Consider the following 17,645-nt stretch of genomic DNA (forward strand, 5'->3'; position numbering starts at 1 on the left):
ACTCACAAAATCATGAGGTAGAATAAAATGATGGTTGTTTTCAGGCACTAAGTTCTGGGGGGTGGTTTTTTACACAGCCATCACTGAAACACCACTTCACAGTCAAAGATAGTGGGGCTTAGGTAATATTTTGTCCAAAGCCATACACCTGGTGTACATGGACACTGAGCTATGACTTTAGTTCTGTCTGCTCCAGAACTTGTTCCTTTAACCACTATGCTATACTAAAAATTAGTCACAGCTTGGAGTGATGATTCCAATTTCACTCTTTCACCATTTTTCTCATGGCCATACGGTGAGTGGGAGGAAAGAGTCATCCAGGAAGCCCATATGACTACAGGGAGCTGACCAGTCTCAGCACAGTGGTCCACTGAAGCCCTCAGCAACACTTCTCATTCTACAAAGAATCCCCCAGAGTAGCCTTAGCAACAAGCTGTCCTCTCAGTCCAGCCCTCCCCTCCGTAGGAAAGTAAAATCCCAGGAAGGCGATATCATCTGACTGGCTTTTCTCTCTTTTTTTCCTAATAAAAAAATCAATCTAAAGTCTATAAAGGTCATCTCAACTTCATGCCACCTCCACCCCACATGGGACAGGATAGCATCTACCTCACAATTGGACTGCTCCCTTAGAGTAAAAAATAGCACATATAACCAAGAAAAATATACCACAGTAAGTATGTAAAGTCTTGATAGAAATATATAAGATCAGCCCCCGGATTTCTCTTGATAAGATGTCAGAGGAGATGAACAGTTTACACAGAAGGAAAAGCAGACTATAAATCCTTACATGGAAGTGTGCCCAGTCTCATGAGCAATGAAAGAAATGGGAATTAAATAACTTCAAGGTACTATCATGTGCCTATTAAATAAACAAAAATAAATAAAAATGTCATAATCTGACATTGTCCAGGCTATGGGGATAGAGATAGAGTAGGACTCAGATTGCCCGGGTCTTGTACAAGGAACTGGGGCAAAGCACAATAATAAGGGTGAAATGGTTCAAGCATCTGACCTAGAAAATCTACTTGAGGAACTGTCCCCTAAGGGGAGAGAAGGGCATTTGTAGGAAGACATGCATGTCTTTGCTTTTATAGTAGAAAAAAAAATTGGAAACAGCCCAACAATAGGCATAAGCTAAACAAACTCTGGCATATTTTGATGCAATGGAATACTATGTAGCTGTTCCTAATGACAAGTGTGAGGACTGGTGCTTTGTGGAAATATATATATGAGAAGAAACTGAGAGCCGGGCGCCGTGGTGCATGCCTGTAGTCCCAGTGACTCGGAAGGCTAAGGCAGGAGGATTTCAAGCTCAAAGCCAGCCTTAGCAACAGTGAGGCACTAAGCAATTCAGTGAGACCCTGTCTCTAAATAAAAGCCAAAATAGGGCTGGGGATGTGGCTTAGTGGTCGAGTGCCCCTGAGTTCAATCCCCAGTACCCACCTATCCCTCCAAAAAAAGAGACAAAGAGAGAGACACAGCACACAAATAGACACACACTGATTGCAACCATGTGTGAGGTGTGTGTTATCAAAGATCTAAATAGAATCTGGCGAGGTCATTGAGCTAATGCTCATTAGTTCCGTATTCTATAAAAACGGTGCTTTCATTCACCATTTGTAAAAGGAGAAATTCTCCTGGGAAGCACATGCTTCAAACCTCCCTGGTCACCAGCTTCCAAAGCCTGGGGAAGTTCTTTCTTTGTTCTGATCTCAGTTCTTCCTGCTGCCCCTGACGCTTCTTATTGTTCATTCCTAGGTCCTCCAGGGAAGCTGCAAAGCGCTCTGTTTCTCCCCCCGCCCCTGTTTAATATAATATCCCTTCAGAGATAAAATGACAATTCCATTTCCCATCCCTACTTCACAAGCCTGCCCTGGATTCCTGGACTCAAGCATTCTGCTTCTTGTTAAGAATTTCAAACAGCTCCTCCGAAAGCAGACACTGGCCACGGCCCAACCTTGAAATGAAAAGCAAATCGACTTCTGAAGGCTTCCCCTTCTCTCAGGGTTGCCCGTCCTTGTGGATGTCCTGACAGGAGCAGGCAGAGAGAAGCGATCCCCTCAAATTCCATTTTAACACCCATTCTGGATGGGAAGACTTATTAAAGGGAGAGCCAGCAGCCCTACACCTTGCTGCTTGTGTGTGTCAGCAATTGCCGCTCGTGTCCTGGGGCAGAGACGCTGAGGATGTGAAGCTGAGCTGCTCATCCGATGGCTTGATTGACACTTTGCAGACAGGGGTGGGAGAACCCGAGCCAGGAAAGCAGCAAGCTGTACAGCTCAGAAATAATGAGAGGACCCGAACGGAGAGAGCGTGGAATAAATAAGGGAGACCTAGGAGTTGAATGGCAAGGGAGAGGCTTCTCTGTTCGGCTTTCCCTGCCCCACTTTGCCAAGGATCGGGAGCCTGAGGCAAGGAGGCAGGCAGGCAGACGGGGAAGAGCCCCTCCAGACCCATCCTGCCAGCTGCCGGGGGTTGTCTGGGGCCCTGAATGTGCAGAGGATGCCGGCGGGAGGAAAGGAAGAGCCAAGAGCAGGCTTTGTGCACAGTCCCCATGTAGGAGCACTGACCCATTTCCTGCCTGGGGTTGAATCCCCTATCACCATCTCTGCTCTCTTTGCCTCTGGTCATCCATTCACCCTGGCTGGCCTGGAGGATTTCGCTAACCTCAGGAGACATCTCCCCCACCCCATCCTTGCCTTCTCAATCTACCCTCCACGTTCCGCCAGAGACATCTCTCTAAAGGGCAAATTGCACAGGTCACTCCCTGCTGAAAATTCTTTCATAGCTCCTCATTACCTATTAAGATAAAAATCTGAACTCTGTAGCTAGACCCACACTCTAGCCTCTGACTGCTCTGCAGCTCCATGGTGGGGCCCCTTCTCACTGTGCTTTTTGTACTCTTGCAACACTAAGCCGAGAAGGGTTCCAGCACTCACCCCGATTATTCCAAACTCCCAGACACCCCCAAACCAGCAACCCCAAGCCCACTTAGTCCCTCTCCTATACTCCCTTCCCACCTTGCTGGAGGAGCCTCAGTGATAACAATGCGCATATTGTATTGTAATTGTTTGCATGTCTGCCTACCCCCTAAGCCTCTTAAAGGAAGGGAGTCTTTTTTTTGTTGTGGCTTTTTCATAGGTAATGCATACACATGGAACAACAATAAAATGTACAAAAGAGAACACCATGGAAAGGAAGTCTCTTTTCCACCCTATCCACAGAGGCTTAGTGCTTCCATCAGATGCAACACTATTGCTATTGCCTTTTGTGTCTTTTCAGAGATACTGTATGGGTGTACAAACATGCTTTACAGTATGCCCTTTAAAAAAAAATCTCAAAAGCAGTATTTGGTATAACAACTTTATGTTTTCATTTCCTTTATCTTGGCAATCCACATCAGTCATATGGAGCGGGCGCATTCTTCCTGATGGCCACATGGTATTCCGCTGCACAGAGAAGGCACCCATACATGTTTGTGAGAAAGGGCGGGGCTCTATGGCTATCATAGGTGCCCTGGATTCATGTGGCTGTCTAGCCACCCAGTATTGGGTATTCAGGGAGAGAGAGATGCTAGTTCTGTGCTGACCCAGCAAGGTTCATCAAAGGCTGACAGTAGTACCCTCTGTGAGTTGCCCAGGACAGTGATGGTGTTGGAATCCCCTGGCTTCTGTTTTCTGCTGTACCTGTTTTTGCACTTGTTAAATGGCCGACAGTAGGGTCAACTCTGCTCCCTCAAAATATAAGAGTGCGGGCTGGGGATGTGGCTCAAGTCGTAGCGCGCTCGCCTGGCATGCGTGCGGCCCGGGTTCGATCCTCAGCACCACATACAAACAAAGATGTTGTGTCCGCCAAAAACTAAAAAATAAATATTAAAAATTCTCTCTCTCTCTCTCTCTATCCTCTCTCTTAAAAAAAAAACAAAATATATATATATATATATATATATATATATATATATATATATATATATATAGAAAGAGAGAGAGAGTACAAGTGCTAGGCAGATTCCAGGGAAAGGAGAAAAATAAAAATCCTAGGAACTGGGACTGAAAACTCTGAGAAAATATTAAATCATCTTTTAGCATGAGGGCTTGAGGATGCACCTATGAAAAAGTACTCTCAGAGTTCACTGAGACATGAGAAAATGCACCAAAAATGATGAGGAAGAGTTTTCATTTTTTTTATGGGAAAAATCCCCTGAAGATGAATATTGAATATTCTTTTTTTTTTAAAGAGAGAGTGAGAGAGGAGGGAGAGAGAGAGAAAGAGAGAGAGAGAGAATTTTTATTATTTATTTTTTAGTTCTCTGGCGGACACAACATCTTTGTATGTGGTGCTGAGGATCGAACCCGGGACGCACGCATGCCAGGCGAGCGCGCTACCGCTTGAGCCACATCCCCAGCCCAAATATTCTTAATCTTATCTCCAGGTCTTTCTATCCCAGCTTTATGCAAAAATGTGCACATTTGCACACTTGTCTGACTGGGGTGCTCTAAAATATGCCAAGGTATTCATTAAGCAAGTGTCTGTACACAGCTGTGTGTCCCAGTGGTGTATTTCTACCACAAGGTGGTTTTTGTTTGTTTGGTTGGTTTTTTGGTACCAGGGATTGAACCCAGAGGGGCTTAACCACTGAGCCACATCCCCAGCCCTTTTTAATTTATTTATTTTTTATTTTGATACAGAGTCTTGCTAAGTTGCTGAGGGCTTCAGCTAAGTTGCTGAGGCTGAGGCAGGCTTTGAACTTGTGATCCTCCTGCCTCAGCCTCCCGAGTCACTGGGATTATAGGGGTGTTCCACTGCACCGGATATACCACTAGACTTTTTTTTTTTTTTTTTAGTTGTAGGTGGACACAATACCTTTTATTTATTTATTTTTATGTGGTGCTGGGATCAAACCCAGTGTCTCACACATGCTAGGCAAGCACTCTACCACTGAACCACAACCCCAGTCCCACCACCAGGCTTTTGAAGAAGATCCCATTAAAGTTCGATGAGCACTGGAGGAAATGACAAGTCTAAGAAGGCTGAAAGTTGGTGCCCCACTTGTCCTCTGTGGAGGTGAGGGTATGTCTGGAATGAAGATTAGATCTGTACCTGTCAGCAGCCTCCCTCCCCATGCACTGGAAAGATGTTCTTCCATGTCTTTCTCAGACTTCATAGCTTGACACTATGACGCTCTGAGGTGGGAAGTTGGGGGAAGGGTGGAGATTGGGGGCAGGAAAAGTAAAATAGCTTTTGCATGGATTGGGCTGACTTGACAGGTGACAAATGACCACCAAAATTCAGTAGCATGCAGGAAGATTAACTCCAGGGATTCTGATTTCTCAAATTCTCCACTTTTCAAGTAGATTCAGTCTGCCCGCTTCCGCTCGTCTGCAGCCTGACCTGCTGATGTTGCTGTTTATTGGAGATGTAAGCATATATGGGAACTCAGCCCTCCCTGCCACACAGCCAGGCATGGGGGTCACAGAGGCAGAGCATCATAGGGAATAACTGGAGTATGAAAGGGCCTTCTTCCAGAGAGTATTGTGTTTACTTCTGCTTGGTGCCAGGGGGGCCAACAGTCCAGAACTTTCCAAACCAAATTCCCAGCCTGAGATTCCCTGGATCATTCAGGCAATGCAAATAAGTCTAGCTTACTTCAGGACACCTTTCCCCTGATTGGGCAGCCCTTGGGGGTCCCAGCATACTGAGGGAAGAATGAAACTCTACACCATGTGTAGACACTGGGCTTGAATTTTGTTTTGTTTTGTTTGTTTGTTTGTACCAGGGATTGAACCCAGGGGCACTTAACTGATGAGCCACATCCTCAGCCCTTTTTATTTTTTATTTTGAGGCAGGGTCTTGGTAAATTGTTGAGGTTGGCCTTGAAACTGTGATCCTTTTTTTTTTTTTTTTTTTTTTTTAGAGAGAATGAGAGAGGAGAGAGAGAGAAAGAGAATTTTTAATATTTATTTTTTAGTTCTCGGCGGACACAACATCTTTGTTGGTATGTGGTGCTGAGGATCGAACCCCGGGCCGCACGCATGCCAGGCGAGCGCGCTACCGCTTGAGCCACATCCCCAGCCCGAAACTGATCCTTTTGCCTCAGCCTTCTGAGTCACTGGGATTACAGGTATGTGCCACTGCACCTGGCTCATCCTAGCCCTTTTAATTTTGTTTTGTTTGCTAAATTGTCCAGGCTGACTTGCAATCTTCCTGCCTCAGCCTCTGGAGTAACTGGGATTACAGGTGTGTGCCACCACATCTGCCTCTGTTTGGATTTCTATCCACCTTGCTCTATTAGGCCATTAAAATGAATATTCAGAGGGACTGGAGTTGTGGCTCAGTGGTAGAGCACTTGCAGAGTATGTGTGAGGCCTTGGGTTTGATTCTCAGCACCACATATAAATAAATGAATAAAATAAAGATCCAACAACATCTAAAAAAATATTTCTTAAAAAATGAAAATTCAGATTTGCTAGGATTGACAGGTGCTTTTTTAATTTTTATTTTCTTTCTTTCTTTTCTTTTATTTTATTTTATTTGTGGTGCTAGGAACTAGAACCCAAGGCCTTAGTGCATGCAAGGCAAGCACTCTACCAATTGAGCTATATCCCCATCTCTGACAGGTGCTTTTTAAGGACAGAGTAGTTTCTACCACCTGGTTTCCTCTTCCATGTGGGTCTGTTAATGTCTCACTATTTTATTAACTCTTTTGGGTTTTAAAAAGGTTTTCTATATTTGCTGTAGCATTTTCAGTTATTTTTATTGTAATAGTTGGTCCAAATAACTCAGGTTGCCTTCCTCAGGCTTCCAAACTTGGTTGTAATTCACTTACTAATATCCAGAATACATAGCCCTCCAAATTAATTTCCATTTATAATCACATTCTCTTAGCCTCTTCCTCCCCAGATACCAAGAATGAAAAAAGACAATGGCCAACATCAATGAGGCTGGCAGTCTTCCTCAGAAGGCAGGAAAAGTCGGACTCTCATAATAATGGCCATCACTGAGAGCCAGATTTAGGTGTGAACCAGCTAAAGTTTGGCTGAGGGGGGCCAGTATACCTGGGACCCTAAATCATCATTCTAAATTGAAAGAAATGAAAAGAGCATTTTTTTTGCTGTGGAGGTGGAGGGACTGGAGATTGAACCTACCGGTACTTTACCCCTGAACTACATCCCCAGTCCTGTTAATTCCTTATTTTGAGACAGGGTCTGCTGCCTCAGCCCCCCGAGTGGCTGAGATTACAAGCATGCACCATGCTTGGCAAGCAAAAAGAGAATTTTGCCACTTAGGGTAATTGTTTAAAAGGAGGGCTATTTTGGTAAAGTACAGGTATAGGCTATGACCCCCCCACACCCCAAGGTTAACTGCCTTCTGTGGGTCCTGCCTCCTGCACAGTTTTGAGTTGTTTTTTGGAAGAACAGAATACACAATTGCCCACTGGAGCTGAATAACAGAGAAGCATGGTCCACTGTTCATCCTTCCTTTTTGCAGTGCCTAACCTCTTTAAATAAAATGTTGAGCAAATATTTAAGGAAAATCAGCTTTTTTTTTCCTCTATAAGGATAACAAGAAGCTGGCAACACTAGTTGCCTCTGGGGAGTGAAGCTGGGTGGAATCTTGTTACATATAGAAAAAGGCTTAGAAGAAATTGCTGTACAGATCATTGCAGTCCTGATGGGACTCAGGGATGGGTTCTGGGCTTTGTCAGCATCCTGCCGGCACCTAAGATCTCAACCACAGCCATCTGCTGGGTTGGATAGAACCAGAATCCACAAAAGGGTCAGAGAACAGATGAAGGGTCAGGTGCAGCACCTGGAAATTTCAAGAATATAAAGGAAGTGGGATGGCTGGGCCCATGCTGCGTCTCATCTCCACTGAGCATGGTTCTCTACGGAACCTTAAGGACCCATGCTGGGTTCTCAGTGGCATGGTGAGGAGGAACCAATGGCTTCCTGATTCTTTCCTTCTTGGCAGCTCCTCTCCCAGACAGAATCTTGGCTCCACTCCTTGCACCCGACTCACGCACAGTCCCGCCGTTCAGATTTGTCCACCTTTATTTTCTTGCTGTTTAGAGGGGCAGGAAGGTTTAGAAAAGACATTGGGAAGATTCCAGCTGTATTTGGAACAGACTCTCAGGGCTCCTTGCCCAGAATTCTCAAAGGAAAGGAGAGAGCTGAGATTCCGGGAATGGGCTGGGGAAGATCTGCCTGGAGCCAGCCCAGAAAGTTCTTTGGACACACTGAGGGGCCAGATAACCCTGGTCTTCATCATGGCTCCTGTCTAACCCGTGGCCACATCACACACACTTGTCACAGGTTTCCAGCTGTTTATTTCACAGGCGTCTCGTTCAATCTTCTCAGTGGCCCCATGAAGGGACAGCAGCCAGGTGTTTTTATTTTACCCCCATTTCACAGAGAAGAAAACTGATAGCTAAACAGTGACAGAGCCCGATTCCCATCTGGGACTTCATGCCCCAGCCTGTCTCCACATCTGGTGATAGGCTGACTATGGCATCTTGGGTCCTGGGTCCTAGGCTCTGTTCTTTTGTGAAGATGGAGGGAGAATGTGGCTCCTTCCGGGTTGCAAATAACCACATTCCCCACCCCCACTCCAGCGAAGACAGAGAAGAAGTGTGACCCCCCCCAATGGGAAGAAAGTCTAAAGCAGCTCTGGGGACCTTTGGAGAAGCTGTTTGATTTATTCTAGTCCCCACTGGTATTCTGGGCTACATTTATAAACGTCAGCGCCAGAAATGAAGTTCCCATGGCCCTGGCAGCTGCTGGTTGCTGCAGTGGCTCACCCAGGGTTCCCCTCCCCTTGATTGATAGGGAGCTGAGAAAACTAAAAGCCCCCTGGAGCACTGATGGAAGGGAGGGGCAGCCTCTCCAGGAGAGAAAGGGAGGAGCCTAGAAAAGGCTGGTATTAGTGGGACAGAAAGGGAGTGTCTGTCTGTCTGTCTGTCTGTCAGGATATAAGGAAAAGACCCAATTGTTAAGGTTACATGGAAAATAAATACCTTCCCCTTAGGCGCAGAAAAGGAAAGTGGTTGAAATCTGTCTTTCATTTCAGGGGCTCTGTCACATGATGAAGGAAGGAAAAGAACTCTGGTGAGGTTGTCATTGTGACCTCCAAAACCCTCCTCTCCCTGAAAAGAATCTGCCATCTTTGGGCGGGTAGGACAGGGAATGGAGCTGGCAGAGACTTAGAACAAAAGGGTCTTGGAGGAGAGTGGATAGAAATGAAAATAAAAGGATCCCAGAGGCTCATCAGGAAAAAAAAAAAAAAAAGACATTGTCATTATTAATTGAACCAGGGGCTGAGACTAGGGAGACCCTGCAGGAGCAGTGTGTGGTCCTCTAGGTACCGATGAACACCTCTGCAGTAATGCCTTCCCTATATCTCTGACATTCTCTGGTCTTTGAGAAATGCTGGGTGTGACCCAGCCTGAGCACATGAGAGAGACAGCAATTAACCAGGGATGGCCTAAATGGTCCCCAAAGCAGAGAGACATCTAAAAGTTGTTTAAAAATAGTTGTTATTGTTTGGTACCAGGGATTGAACCCAGGGATGCTTAACCACTGAGCTACCTCCCTAGTCCGCTTTTATTTTTTATTTTAAGACAGGATCTTGCTAAGTTGCTCAGAGCCTCACTAAATTGCTGAGGTCACTTTGAACTTCCAATCCTCCTGCCTCAGTCTCCCAAGCCACTGGGATTATAGGCATGCACCGCCATGCCCAGCTTAAAAATTGTTTTTGATCTGATTTTTATACTCTTGTTTTAAATCATGCCAAACCAAATATTTCCAAATGACCATTATTCTCTTCAAAGTTGCCTTCCCCTGAGAAGTTGAATAGTTAACCCAGTGGTGCTCAATGTGTGGCCCAAATCCTCTTGGAGGGTCATGTGTGAAATATCTTCAGGGCTAGTTTCTAACCCAGGCAATAAAATGTCTTGTTACTTTATATGAGTAACAGATTGATCAGAACTGTTTCCCTGTAACTTTTGGCTCTTCCCAGACACCAAATGCTCTGCCAAGTGGCACTCTCAGAGTGGTTTGGAGCAGCTTTGGAGAAGAGGATTGCTCAACGATAGGATGGAGGTATAAATATTAGCAAAAGAGGGATGGAAACAAAAAAATATGTGAAAACAATCTTTTTTTTTCCTCTTTTATGGTATTGGGTATTGAACCCAGGGCCTCACACATAGTACACAGTGCTCTATGTTCTCAGCCCTTCCTGGTTAGGTTTTTGTTTTTATTTGTTTTGTTGCAGTACTGGGGCACAGTCCTTTAAACATTTCTTAAATTTTGAGACAAGGGCCTTCTAATTTGCCCTGAGGCTAGCCTCAAATTGCCTGAGCCTCCCAAATAGCTGGGATTTCTACAAGTATGTGCCACTGTACCTAGCATGAAGAACCTCTATGTTAATGTAATGGAGATCTGGGTGGATTTCTCTCTTTCTCTCTCTCTCTCTGCCTACCTTATTGGAAATTTTCTGTTTTTAAACAAAATGTGGCATAGTCAGACAACAGAATATAATTCAATGTTAAAAAGAGATGACATTCTGCTGGGCGCAGTGGCACATGCCAGTAATCCCAGCGGCCGGGGAGGTTGAGGCAGGAGGATCACAAGTTCAAAGACAGCTTCAGCAAAAGTGAGGTGCTAAACAACTCAGTGAGACCTTGTCTCTAAATAAAATACAAAATAGGGCTGGGGATGTGGCTCGGTGGTTGAGTGCCCCTGAGTTCAATTCCCAGGACCAAAAAATAAATAAATAAATAAATAAATAAAAACAGTCTTTCACATGCTACAATATGGATGAACCCTGAGGACGTTATGCAAGTCAAACAAGCTAGAAGCAAAAGGAGAAATATTATGATTCCACTTATAAGAGATATCTAAAACAGGCAAATTCATAGAGATAAAAAGTCAGTGGTATTTACCAGGGGCTGGGGAAAGGGCAACAGGGAGTTCCTTCCAAATAGATACATGATTTCAGTTTGGGATAATGAAAAATTCTGGACATAGGCAGTGGTGGAGGCTACACCACGATGTGGATGTACTTAATACCACTGGACTGTACCTTTAAAATAATTAAATAGTCAGGTGTGGTGGTGTGCTCCTGTAATCCTGTAATCCCATTGGCTCTGGAGGCTGAGGCAGGAGAATCGAAAGTTCAAAGCCAGCCTCAACAATTTAGTGAGGCCCTAAGCAACTCAGCAAGACCCTGAAACAAATTTAAAAAGGGCTGGGGATGTGGCTCAGTGGTTAAGCACCCTTGGGTTTACTCCCCAAATCAAAGTTTTAAAAGGCTGGGATGTGGTTCAACGATTAAGCACCCCTGGGTTCAATCCTGGCACCCAAATAATAAATAAATAAATAAATAAAATTATTGAATAATAAATTTTCCTTTTTATTTTACTATAATTATTAACACATATTAATTGTACGAATTAATGGGATTCACTGATATTTCCATATAGGCATACACCATGCTTTGATTATGTCCATCCACCCTTCCTCTACCCCCTCCCATCTTCCCCCTAAGTAGTAAATTTTCTGCTATGTATATTTTACTACAATTTAAACAAAGTCTGAATAACAAGATCAAATCTTCCCTCAAAAACTGAAGATTTGATATTAACAGTTTTATTATTCTAAAGAATTTTCTACAGGAGGAAGGTAGCTGGGTCAGCTGGATGAACTACAGGTGTCTGTAACTCCTGCTCTGAAATACTTTCCAGAAGGGTCTCTGCTGCAGCTCTTCTGTTCCCCCATAACATTGAGAGCTGCCAGGGCCCTAGTACCTCTCTGAGCCCTGCCATACTCCACAGCACAGCCCATGTCTCCCTGACCCAGCCCACCTGGCCTGGCCAGCTCCTCTGGCAAAGTGACAAGACTATGGCCAGTCGTGGCTCTGCTGGCCAGGAGGCTGCTGAGGTGGCTTTTTAATCCTCCAGCCATGCCGTCCTAGTGATTGCTTTTATTAGGAAATGTAATGAAAAAGACTATATGAAGCCCCTGCCAGAAAGGGAAAAAAAAAAAAAAAAAAGCTAATAAGATTTTGCACCAAGTGTGGCGAGAAAAGAAAGGGGGGAAAAAGCACATTAGGAGTCAGATAATGAGATAAATGAAAGACCGCAGGGAAGATCATTTTTGCAGACTTGCTGGATGGTTGTAAAATTTTTAATTTGCTGAATTCTCTTTTTTCGTCCTCTCTGATTCTCCCCACCTCTGTCTTTCACAGTCTCTCTGATGCTCTGAATCCTGTCTCTCCCTTTGCCTCTCCCCTTCTTCCTTGGCTTTTCTCTCTGTATCAGCTCTTGCTTTCCAAGTTGTGTGTGTGTGTGTGTGTGTGTGTGTGTGTGTGTGTGTGTGTGTGTGTCCTTTCACCAGGGCCAGATCCTGCATTATGGCTTGGGTAGGAGGCTGAGACCTGGACATCCAGGACCCACCCAGAGGAATCGGGAGGACAAAGAACTGCCTCCCGCTTCCCTTTTAGGGAGCAGCTCTGATTGAGTTAAAGGAAGAGAAAGGGAGAAATCATGGGGGAAAAGGAGGGGGGGACGTGGGACTAGGGAGGGAGGACAGGAGATCAAAGACCAGGGAAGTAAGGAGGAAAAGAAAGCCCCCGCTGCTCCCGCAAATCGATTCTCCGCAATGCCCGCCTCCCCGTCTGTGCTCTGAGCTCCCGAGCAGAATGGCACCTCGGTGGGATGCCAGGCCTGAACAGAAGGGCCCTGAGGCACTGGGCAGGCATGCAGGCCAGGCTGCTGGGGACCTCTGGGCCTGCCTTGTCCTCCAGGGAGAAAGAGCTTCTGCTTCCCCAGGACCATCTTCTTACCACCCACACTTTAAGGAGGCTCTTTCCAAAATCTACTTTCATTGCTTGCTTTGGAGAACTGCTGCCTCCAGGTCCTCACTGAACTGCAGGGTCACAGCTGCAGCTGGAGGGACTGAGGGTGAGGAGCTTCCCCACCAAGTCCAGGCAGGGGGCAGGAATGAATGGCTCCGAGTGGAGACACCTTGTTCCTTATTAGGAAAATCCCTCTTGGTCCTCTATGCATTTTTACTTCTCCAGTAGGGACTACCTGCTGTTTCCCTCCCCAGCAAGCCATCTCTGGGTGCTCCCTTACCCACAAAGCTGGACAGCTGATTCCCTAGGGAATAGTTGTGTCCTATAGTGACCACTGCAGTGAGTAAAAAAACCATAAAAATTGGGTAAGGTCCACGGGGATGAGAATCTATTAGAAACCAGGCAAAAGATCTGGTGAAATCTGGTACAGAGCTCTGGGAAGTCCTGGGGAAGGCTCCAGAAATGGAGGTGGGGTGGGGAGGAATCTGACTGCGGGGCCCCTAGCCAGGCTGGGCAGATAAGGAAAAGGCTAAGATAGGTTCAAGGCCAATTGCCCAAGAGTAGGGGTGGGGTATGCAACTACTTGACTGTAGAATAAAAGAAACTGGAAATGAGAGCTAATACTGCCAAGTATGGTAGCTTGTGCCTATAGTCCCAGCTACATGGGAGGCTGAGGCAGAAGGATTGCAAGTTTAAGGACAACCTCAGCAACTGAGACTCTGTCTCAAAGAAAATAAAAAGGGCTAGAGATACAGCTCAGTGGTAGAGCACTTGCCTAGCATGTGTAAGGCCCTGGGTAGAATTTCCAGCACCATCAAGGATTAAAAAAACAAACAAACAAACAAAAAACCACAAAACCTAAAAACAGTGTTTCCTATGTTTCAGGAACTGTTCTGAGAACCTGAGGATATATATTGGGGAGGGGGAGATTGAGGATTGACCCAGGGTACTCTAGCACTGAGCTACATCCCCATTCTCTTTTTTATCTAGCTATCTATTTACTTACTTACTTACTTATTTACTTACTTACTTATTTATTTTTGTTTTGAGACAGAATCTCAGTAAGTTGCAGAGGCTGGCCTTGAACTTAGCATCCTTGTGCCTCAGCCTCCAGAGTAAGAACTTGAGGATACTATTCACAATCCTGAGGTCAGTACAATTGTTAACATCTCCATTTTACACTTGAAGAAACTGAGAGGTTCAGTGGAGAAAACAGGAGGCCCTCCTTCAGAGTCTGGGCTCCTAATTACTTTTCTCTACACCCACTCGGAACAGGAGACAGATGTTGCAAAGTACTGTAGACTAGTTGAGAAGGAAACAGCACTGTAGTTAAGAACCTGAAGTTCTGGGCCAGACAGCCCCATTCTTACCCTCAGAGTGACCTTGGATAGAATCCTTAGCATTAAGATCACCTGTCAGAGAGACCTTAAGAGTGACTGAAAACCTGTAGGTTAAAACAGGAGCACAGCACTGGCCCCTGAGCCCGGATGGTGGAGTCTGGAGCACTGATACCCTCTGCTTTCCATGAGATGAAGGAAGCATCTTTGGTGCTTGGCAATTGGCCAGCCCCCACTTCCCATCTCTGATCCTTCACCAGAAACACTGGAGATGGACCCTCCCAGGGACCAGCTTCTTAGAGGCACATAATTCGGCAAACAGGTCCCCCAAAGGGCCCCAGCAGACACAGAAAACTCCCTTCCCAGAGCTGCCCTCCTTTTGCTCTGCCCCCAAATCCAGAGCGGCCCCCAGTTCTGTGGCTCAATGCATTGTTCTAGGGAGCATCTGTCACGGGCCTCCTTCCCTCCCCCAGCTCGTGCTTTTCTTTTTATGGAGAAGGCACAAATTAGGCAGAAAGGAAAATGTTGACAGTTCCCAGCCCTCCCTTGCTGGGGATAAAGAGAAATACGTTAACGGTTGAAGCTTTAGTCGGATCAAACACAGTTCGTGAGATGCTTCAAATGTATTATTCATCTCACCAATGAGATGCGATCTTGGGCTTTCTCTTTGCGCCCTATCAAGAGGAAACCTCAGCTTCTGTGAAGATGCCGGGGCTCTAGCCGGGAAGGGGCTCTTTCAGAAAGCCATCTTTTCAATAGTAAATCAACAAGTCCATCTCGTTTCTCCCAAACATTTCCAAATGACATGGGTCAACTTGCCAGAGAATCTAAGGGTGCAAAGTTTCAGGGGAGACCCCAAGATCTGGGCACTTGGAATGAAAGAGAAGATTGACTTTGACACTTTACAGGAGGCTGGAGCTGGAGATGTTGATCCTGGAAGGTCTTCTACATGCCACATGAGCTTGAGGGACATAATTCTGAGGGGAATGACATCCTTTGCATACAGAAGGACTGTGTTCATTCTGATATTGGATGTCTGGGGGTGGGACCTGGACCTAGTCTAGATACTTGCTGGGAAACAGTTTGGCCTTTTGATTTGGACTGGTGGAAGCATTTAACGCCCCCCCCCCCCGGGGCCTGGGGGTTCTGCATTCATTCCCAGATCTCCCTTTGGCCACTCAGGGCACCTCCAGCACCCCAGAGTTTTTCACCTATAGAAGAAACTGCTCCAGTTTCCCATGGTTTCATCTCACTACCTCCCAAAGCTTAATTTTGTGCTATGCTGAGCAAATCTGATGTGGGGGCGGGGAGTAGGCACTGCTGGTGGAATGGGAGATTGGAACAGTCCAGAGGTAGGACATTATTTGACATGATGGATTGAAAAACCTTAAAGTCTATATTTTTTTGGTTACCCAGAAATTTCATTTCTTAAAACTGCCCTTAGGAAACATTGGACAAGTGTGTAAAGATGTACAGAAAATGTCCATTCCAGCTTTGTTTATAACAGTAAGACTTGAAAGCATCTTAAAATCATTATAATAAAGGATTGGTTTAGTAGTAGCCTTCTGAAGCCCTCATTCAAAATCAGATTCTAGAAAAAATATCAGGGGAACTGGGTATGGTGGCACACATTTGTAATTACACAATTGTAATCCCAGCAATTTGGGTGACTGAGGCAGGAGGATTCCAAGTTCAAGACCAGCTTCAGCAACTTAGTGAGACTCTGTCTCAAAATAAAAAATAAAAAAGGCTGAGGATGTAGCTCAGGGGTAACACACCCTTGGGTTCAATCCCTAGAACTATACATCTAGGGGCTGGGGATGTGGCTCAAGCGGTAGCGCGCTCGCCTGGCATGCGTGCGGCCCGGGTTCGATCCTCAGCACCACATACCAACAAAGATGTTGTGTCCGCCGAGAACTAAAAAATAAATGTTAAAAAATTCTAATAAAAAAAAAAGAACTATACATCTAAACATCCAAACACACACACACACACACACACACACAGAGAGAGAGAGAGAGAGAGAAAGGAAAATATCAAAGGAAGTAATATATAAATATATTTTTATTCTAAAAGAATTTCAAATAATAAAGATAAGGCAAAGTCACCGCCCCCACACTTAACCTTAACCCAATCCCATCACTCTCTCCATGGTTCTCATTGCTATCCATTTATCATGTATTCTCTCTGATCTTTATTTTTGAAGAATCATATTTAGTGTAAACAAGTAATAAAACAAGGTTATGAAGTTTGGAACTACAGATGCAGGTTTCTCTGGAAAGAGAAAAAGATGGCTGAGTAGAAATAAAAATGTGAAGAGTATTCAGCTCTAAATATCGAATGGCATACAATATTTATTTTCTTCTGCAGAAATTATTATTTTTTTCTATATGAACAGGAAAGAAAAACAATGACTTTTTAAATATAGCAAAACACAAGCAGCCAATGCTATTGGCTGCCCCCAAGGACTGGGAGACTGTTCTCGGTATATTCTTTTATGCCTTTTGAATTTTGTACCTTGGGCATGTATTATCTGTTCCAAAATGAATAAAATACTTAAAATTTTATATACCAATAAAATAAAAAGGAAGGGGCTGCTGGAGAAGACCTCTGAAGGATAGCAAGCCCTAAAATTTTGAGAATCTGTGAAATTCCTTAAGCTGTGGTTCTGGTCTCTGATTTGGCTCAGGATTCACTCCCATCACGCTAGTCTCTTCCTGGCTTACCAGGCAAGGAATTAGGGCCTCTAATCTGGAAGAAATGAGATAGGGTCTAAAATAAACCAGGCTGATGGCCAGAAATAACTTTACAATAATTTAAGGCACAGCAACAGTAATGGCTTCGTTGAGCCTGTGCTCATACTTTTTCAAAGTGCTTTTCATCTTCCTTTGGTTCTTCAAATTTTCCTTGAGACTACCTGCTGCTGTTAGGTTCCTGGGGAAGAAAGGATGGGACCCAAGACCTTGTCTAAAGGCCCATTGTTTGAAGACTACCCACAAGATCTGTGTTTTTCCAGGGCTGGGTGCTAGTCTCAGACAACAATCCTCTCTCCTTCCTAGGGCCCATCCAATCCTTCTGCACCCTGTTCCTGCAAGTCTGTCCTGAAGCGTCAGGTTTCTAACTTGTAAAATGAGGGTGCACAGCCTTGCCCCCAGGGACTAGTGGATGTGAATGACCACTGATAGACTGTCCAGCAAGGATGCTGCCCACTTGGAACAGAGGATCCCCAGAGCTAAGATAGCTTGCATGCATCCACTTGGGGGAAGGATCTAAACAGTAAGTGGGGGCTCTCAGGCCTGGTAGAGCCACTATTTATCAACTGAAGACAGATATTTTCAATCAGCCATATTGAGAGAATTAAATAAAATGTGTCTATATGTGAGGATGAGGGAGACCATCCAGCCTAGACAATGCTCCACAAGGGGTTAATTCCCTCTCCTGGAAAGTCTCCCCCTC

This window comes from Urocitellus parryii, chromosome 7 (genome assembly GCF_045843805.1).
Source record: "Urocitellus parryii isolate mUroPar1 chromosome 7, mUroPar1.hap1, whole genome shotgun sequence".
Classification (NCBI taxonomy): Eukaryota; Metazoa; Chordata; class Mammalia; order Rodentia; family Sciuridae; genus Urocitellus; species Urocitellus parryii.